Raw genomic sequence first — 7,348 nt, 5'->3', positions numbered from 1 at the left:
TTTTATTATCTCTCACAGATTCTGAGGATCTAGAATCTGGGTGTGGCCAATCTGAGTGGTTCCGGCTCAGGTCTCTTATGTGGTCACAGTCAGGATCTCAGCCGGGACTGCATTATCTGAAGGCTTGACTGGGGCTGGAGAATTTACTTCCAAAATGGCTCACTCACATGGCAGTGGGTGGGAGGCTCCGTTCCTTGCCACATGGACCTCTCCCTAGGGCTGCCTACAACATGGTAGCTGGCTTCCCCTAGAGTGACTGATCTGAGAGGGAGAAGATGATAAAAGTGGAAGTCAGAGTGGGTTTAGAGTGGGGTTGACTGTATTTTTTAACCTAATTCTGGAGAGAAGCTTCTACTTTTTACAGCTTTTTGGTTTGGGCTTCCTTCAAACCTTTCCTTTTAGCCTTGAATTTTTACCAAATAATTTCCTCCTGATTTAATTTTTTTTCTCTTCTGGGAATTTGAAATCTCAGTACTTACTATTACATCAATTTTTCCAAAGAGTTGAAATCACTGTAATGCCAGAAAATGGTGAATTTGCAGCCATTTCAAGCAGCTGGTGGTCTTTTTTATAACATCATTAATGGGCACTATTAAATATTCTGAGAGGTGAATGTAAAATATAAAAGGTGTAGGGTTTTTTTTTTAAAAAAAAACAATAAACTTTCAAAGAGAAAACAAAACAAAACACAAAAAATCCTAGTGTCATAAGTGACATACCGTCACTTCTGCCATGCTGTGCTGGTCTCACTGACCATCTGGATGCAACATGGAAGGGTTTACACAGGGGGATGGATAACAGGAGGTGGGGCTCCTTGAGGGCCAGCGGAGGCTGGTTACCACAAGGAGGTTCACAGATTGTGGCAATCTAACCTGGGAGTAGAGATCCCTTTTAGCTTCATTGTTTAGAATTTAGCCAAGCTGTTTTCAGTGAGCATGAGATTTTCCAGGGAAGACTCAGAAAGGGTCTGAGTCTTTGCTCTTGCATTTATAAAACTACATTTTCTTTTTGCTATCACACAAGTCATATGTATGAATTGTAGAAAAGGAAAATAATAGAGAAAAGTAAAAAAGCAAAAGGAAGTAATCTTCTGTTTGGTCCACCATTCAAAAGGAAGCTCTGACAACATTTTGGTGTATATTTTACCAGATTCTCTAAGTTCATTCATGTATTTAGCAATTATTTATTTATTTTTATTTTTATAGAAATGGAGTCTTGTTATGTTGCCCAGGCTGGACTCAAACTCTCGGGCTCAAGTGATCCTCCCAACTCAGCCTGCTGAGTTGCTGGGACTATAAGCATGTTCCACCACACCCCGGCATTAACAACTATTTATTGAGCATCTATTATGTGTCAGTAATGCTACTTCCAAGAACTCACTTAAAGAAATATTCAAGGCCATGGGCAAACATCTACAACCACTTTATCCCGATGCATTTACTCAATAACGTTGGTGTCGTTTTACCTTTGTTTGTAGTTCAGCCTGAAAACTATTTTTCTTTATGGTTCCTGGCTCACAAAATTCTTATCTACGTCTAAGATTATATAAATTAATTTTAAGAAGTAGGAATTTAAAATGTTTTTTTCTTTGCATTACAATCAGAAAATGTATAATTATGGCTGTTCTATAGCTACACTTTTCTTTCATCATGTTTGTTTCCATTTGTTCCTTTTCTTTGAATATTAGAAGAATTTTTCAAATAGGTCACTATGCATGAATCTTTATCTTATTTTTTATTTATTTATCTTTTGAGACAAAGTCTTGCTCTGTCACCTAGGCTGGAGTGCAGTGGTGCAATCTTGGCTCACTGAAGCTTCTGCCTCCCAGGTTCCAGTGATCCTCCTGCCTCAGCCTCCTGGGTAGCTGGGATTACAGGAGCACGCCACCGCACCCGGCTCATTTTTGTATTTTTTAGTAGAGTCGGGGTTTCACGGTGTTGGTCAGGCTGGTCTCAAACTCTTGATCTCAGGTGATCCGCCCACCTCGGCCTCCCAAAGTGTGGGATCACAGGCGTGAGCCACTGTGCCCGGCTGAATTTTTTTTTTTTTTTTTTTTTTTTTTTTGTTGAGACGGAGTTTCGCTCTGTCGCCCAGGCTGGAGTGCAGTGGCCGGATCTCAGCTCACTGCAAGCTCCGCCTCCCGGGTTTACGCCATTCTCCTGCCTCAGCCTCCCGAGTAGCTGGGACTACAGCCCGGCTGAATTTTTATCTTTAAAAAACTTTGCCAGGTGCAGTAGCTCATGTCTGTAGTCTCAGCACTTTGAAAGGCCAAGGTGGGCAGATTGCTTGAGCTCAGGAGTTCAAGACCAGCCTGGGCAACATGGTGAAATCTTGTCTACACACACACACACACACACACACACACACAACACACACACACACACAAACTAGCTGAGTATGGTGTTCCATGCCTATAGTCCCAGCTATTAGGGAGGCTGAGGTGGGAGGATCTCTTGAGCCCAGGGAGTTAAGGCTATAGTGAGCCATGATAGTGCCACTGCAGTCCAGCCTGGGTAACAGAGTGAGACCCTGTCTCAAAAAAAAATTTTTTTTAAATCCTTTTCTCAAGGTTTAATTAAATAATTAAAATACACAAAATAATATTTATAACATATGTATAAGGAATAAGCTACCATTATCAGCTTAAAAAAATCAAACAGTTCCAGCATCTTAGAAGCCTTCTCTTCCTTTCTGGTGATTACTATCCTGAGTTTTGTGCTTATCATCCCCTTGTATTTCTTGATATATATGAACAAACATATGACCTGTGTATCCTTATACAATACCTTGTTTGTTTGTTTTTTTGTTTGATTATTGAGACGGAGTCTTTCTGTGCACCCAGGCTGGAGTGCAGTGGTGTGTCTCAGCTCACTACAACCTCCACCTACCGGGTTCAGGTGATTCTCCTGCCTCAGCTCCCGAGTAGCTGGGATTACAGATGCCTGCCACCACACCTAACTAATTTTATATTTTTAGTAGAGACAGATTTTCACCATATTGGCCAGGCTGGTCCCAAACTCCTGACCTCAGGTGATTCACCGGCCTCGGCCTCCCAAAGTGCTGGGATTACAGGTGTGAGCCACTGCGCCCGGCCTTCTCTTTTGGATATATGCACAGCAGTGGGATTGCTGGATCATATGGTAGTTCCATTTTTAGCTTTTTGAGAAACCTCCATACTGTTTTCCATAATAGCTGTACTAATTTACATTCCCACCAAAAGTGCATAAACATTCCCTTTTCTCTATCTCCTCATCAGCATTTGTTATTTTTTGTCTTTTTGATAATAGCCATCCTAACTGGAGCGATATGTGATCTTATTGTGGTTTTGACTTGCATTTCCCTGATGATTAGTGATGTTTAGTTATGCAAAGTTTCCCCTTCTGTAAATAACATCAACTTGTATATGCTCTCCTGTGAATTGCCCCCCACCCCAATTATGTTTGTGAGAGTCATCCTTATTGATATGCGTGGGTGCAGTTAATTCCTTTTTTTTTTTTTTTTTTTTTTTTTTTTGAGACGGAGTCTCACCGTCATCCAGGCTGGACTGCAATGGCATGATCTTGGCTCACTGCAATCTCCACCTCCCGGATTCAAGCGATTCTCCTGCCTCAGCCTCCTGAGTAACTGGGATTACGGGCATGCACCACTACACCCGGCTAATTTTTAGTAGAGATGGGGTTTCTCCACATTGGTCAGGCTGGTCTTGAACTCCCGACCTCAGGTGATCCACCCGCCTCGGCCTGTAATCCCAGCTACTCAGGAGGAGTGAGGCAGGAGAATTGCTTGAACCTGGGAGGCAGAGGTTTCGGTGAGCCGAGATCGCGCTGTTGTACTCCAGCCTGGGCAACAAGAGCGAAACTCTGTCTCAAAAAAACCAAAAACCAAAATAAACAAAAACCATCAAAAACTGGGTGAAGGATATGAACAGACATTTCTGAAAAGAAGACATTTATGCGGCCATGAAACATATGCAAAAAAGCTCATCATCACTGATCATTAGAGAAATGCACATCAAAACCACAATGAGATACCATCTCAAGTCAGTTAGAATGGTTATCATTAAAAAGTCAGGAAACAACAGATGCTGGAGAGGATGTGGAGAAATAGGAACACTTTTACACTGTTGGTAGGAGTGTAAATTAATTCAACCATTGTGGAAGACAGTGAGGTAATTCCTCAAGGGTCTAGAACCAGAAATACCATTTGACCCAGCAATCCCATTACTGGGTATATACCCAAAGGATTATAAATCATTCTACTATAAAGACACATGCACACATATATACATATGCACACGTACTATAAAGACACATGCACACGTATGTTTATTGCAGTACTGTTCGCAATAGCAAAGACTTGGAACCAACCTGAATACCCATCAATGATAGATTGGATAAAGAAAATGTGGCGTATATACACCATGGAATGGTATGCAGCCATAAAAAAGGATGAGCTCATGTCCTTTGCAGGGACATGGATGAAGCTGGAAACCATCATTCTCAGCAAACTAACACAAGAACAGAAAACTAACCACTGCGTGTTCTCACTCGTAAGTGAGAGTTGAACAATGAGAACATATGGACACAGGGAGGGGAACATCACACACCGGGGCCTATTGAGGGATGGTGAGCTAGGGGAGGGATAGCATTAGGAGAAATACCTAATGTGATGATGGGTTGATGGGTGCAGCAAACCACCATGGCACGTGTATACCTATGTAACAAACCTGCACACTCTGCACATGTATTCCAGAACTTAAAGTATAATAATAAAAAAAAAAGAAGAAAAAGGAAGTAAGGGAATCTGACTGTGTGCAGTGGCTCATGCCTGTAACCCTAGCACTTTGGGAGGCCGAGGCGAGACGGGCAGATCACCTGAGGTCAGGAGTTCAAGACCAGTCTGGTCAACAGGGTGAAACCCTGTCTCTACAAAAATACAAAAATTAGCCAGGCATGATGGCTGGTTCCTGTAATCTCAGCTACTCAGGAGGCTGAGGCAGGAGAATTGCTTGAACTCGGGAGGCGGAGGTTGCAGTGAACTGAGATCATGCCATTGCACTCCAGCCTGGGAGACAGAGTAAGACTGTCTCAGGGGAAAAAACAAAAACGAAAACAAAACGAAAACAAACAAACAAAAAATAATCAGCATGGGGATGCTAATATTCAACAATATTTGGACCCACTGCCCTAGGGTGTCTGCCTGGGAGTGGAATTGCGTGGTCATAAGATATGTGCATTTTCAGTTGTAGTGGATATTGTCAAATTGTTTCCCATAACAAATGTGCAAGAGTTCCACCCTCCCGGCTAACACTGTGAAACCCCATCTCTACTGAAAATACAAAAAAATTAGCCAGCATGGTGACGGGCGCCTGTAGTCCCAGCTACTCAGGAGGCTGAGGCAGGAGAATGGCATGAACCCGGGAGGCGGAGCTTGCAGTGAGCCGAGATCGTGCCACTGCACTCCAGCCTGGGCAACAGCTCCATCTCAAAAAAAGAAAAAAAGTTCCCGCTGTCTCAGGTCCTCACCAATATAAGGTATTGTCTGATTGTTTTTTTTTTTTTTTTTTTTGGCAGCATCAATTCTACCCTTTATGAGGGAATTACGAATTTTAATCTGCTTTTGTTTTTAGTTTCCTTATAATCCTTCTTTATTACCCTTTTAATGCTACTTTCATTTATCTAAGCCTGCTGCTTTTTCATCTGAGTTTGTTTTCTCCTAATGATTTTTTGTTTCAGAAAGTCCATGTCTTTCTGTGCCCTAGGCAAAAAAGTTTCCTGACATGTTCCCATTGATCTGACAGTGGATGGTTTCCAGTGGTTTGTTCTTCCTCTGTGTCCCAATCATGCATTTTTTTTCTTTCTGTATTTTTTTATAGATCTCTTGATGGTTTTGTTCTCTTAATTCACTCATGCACAAAATACGATCTGACATTTGTCAACAGGTAGAAGGCGAATTGCCTGTGAATAGTCCCGTGCCTTCTTAGTCCACAGCTGAAGTGAAGTTTGACAAGCACAGATCGAGGTCTACTTCCTTCATTAAAACAGGCTCTCCTTTCCTTTTCGATCCACCATCTGCAGTGGACCCACCACCAAAATGCAGATTTTCATGATAACCCTTACAGGGAAGACCCTCACCCTCGAGGTTGAACCCTCAGACACAATAGAAAATGTACAGGCCAAGATCCAGGTTAAGGAAGGAATTCTCCTGGTAAGCAGAGACTGATCTTTGCTGGCAAGTAACTGGAAGATGGACGTACTTTGTCTGACTACAATATTCAAAAAGAGTCTACTCTTCATTTTGTGTTGAGACTTCGTGGTGCTGCTAAGAAAAGGAAGAAGAAGTCTTACCCCACTCCTAAGAAGAATAAGCACAACAGAAAGAAGTTTAAGCTGGCTGTCCTGAAATATTAAAAGGTGGATGAGAACGGAAAAATGAGTCGCCTTTGTTGAGGGTGCCCTTCTGATGAATGTGGTGTTGGAGCGTTTACGGCAAGCCACATTGACAGACATTATTGTGGCAAATGTTGTCTGACTTACTGCTTCAACAAACCAGAAGACAAGTCATTGTATGAGTTAATAAAAGACTTGAACTAAAAAAACAAAAAACAGGCTCACCTGGGATTCTATCACTCCATGACGCAGCATCTTCTTGCAGCCACCGGTTAAGATCAGAGGCTTTGCAGGGGAAAGGTCAGATTTAACTGATTCAGCACCAGGTCTGCCTGCATTAATAGTGGGGGTGGGAGCAAGTTAAAGAATCAGTAGTCTTTTCTGAAAAATAGAGACGATAATAAGGCCCCAGGATTCACTGCATTAGAAAGGGCTTAGCGTAACATCTGGCAGATGGCAAACATTTAATAAGTGGTAGCTGTCACCATTATTATTTTATTAGTAGTATATTATTAACATATTGTATGTTTGTGTGTATATTATTGACACATAGTATTATTACTGTTCACCCCACTGCATTGTAAGCTACAATGAAAGCAGGGGTTTTTCTCTATTTTGTTCATTTCTTTATCCTCAGCAATTAGAACAGTGCATGACACATGGTAGACATTCAAGAAATATTTGTTGAATGAAGAAAGTTTTGAGAATTTGGAGAGGTGATACTAGGAATTGCTAACCAATTCAAAATGTGCCATTTTGAATCAGAAGTTGGCAGTGTTATTTACAATAGTGACCCATTTGAGTCAACCCACGTGTCAAATGTCAGTGACTAGCTGAATAAATTATAGTACTTCATGAGCTGGAAGCTATGTCCCCATTGCAAACCATCTTGTGGAATACATTTTGACAGAGGAAAATATTTACTTACATAGTTGGAATTTTAAAAAGGAGGAGTCATA

The 7,348-nt window shown here is 41.6% G+C and overlaps 1 pseudogene; it reads left to right on the top strand.

Annotated features, from left to right (window-relative positions):
- Positions 1 to 6,093: 6,093 nt before the first annotated feature.
- Positions 6,094 to 6,593, top strand: LOC117068028 (annotated as a pseudogene).
- The last annotated feature ends 755 nt before the right edge of the window (positions 6,594 to 7,348 follow it).

The sequence above is a fragment of the Trachypithecus francoisi genome, unplaced genomic scaffold, assembly GCF_009764315.1.
Source record: "Trachypithecus francoisi isolate TF-2019V2 unplaced genomic scaffold, Tfra_2.0 Lachesis_group20, whole genome shotgun sequence".
Lineage (NCBI taxonomy): Eukaryota > Metazoa > Chordata > Mammalia > Primates > Cercopithecidae > Trachypithecus > Trachypithecus francoisi.
The sequence above is the reverse complement of the archived record's forward strand: the minus strand, read 5'-3'. Positions and strand labels throughout refer to the sequence as shown.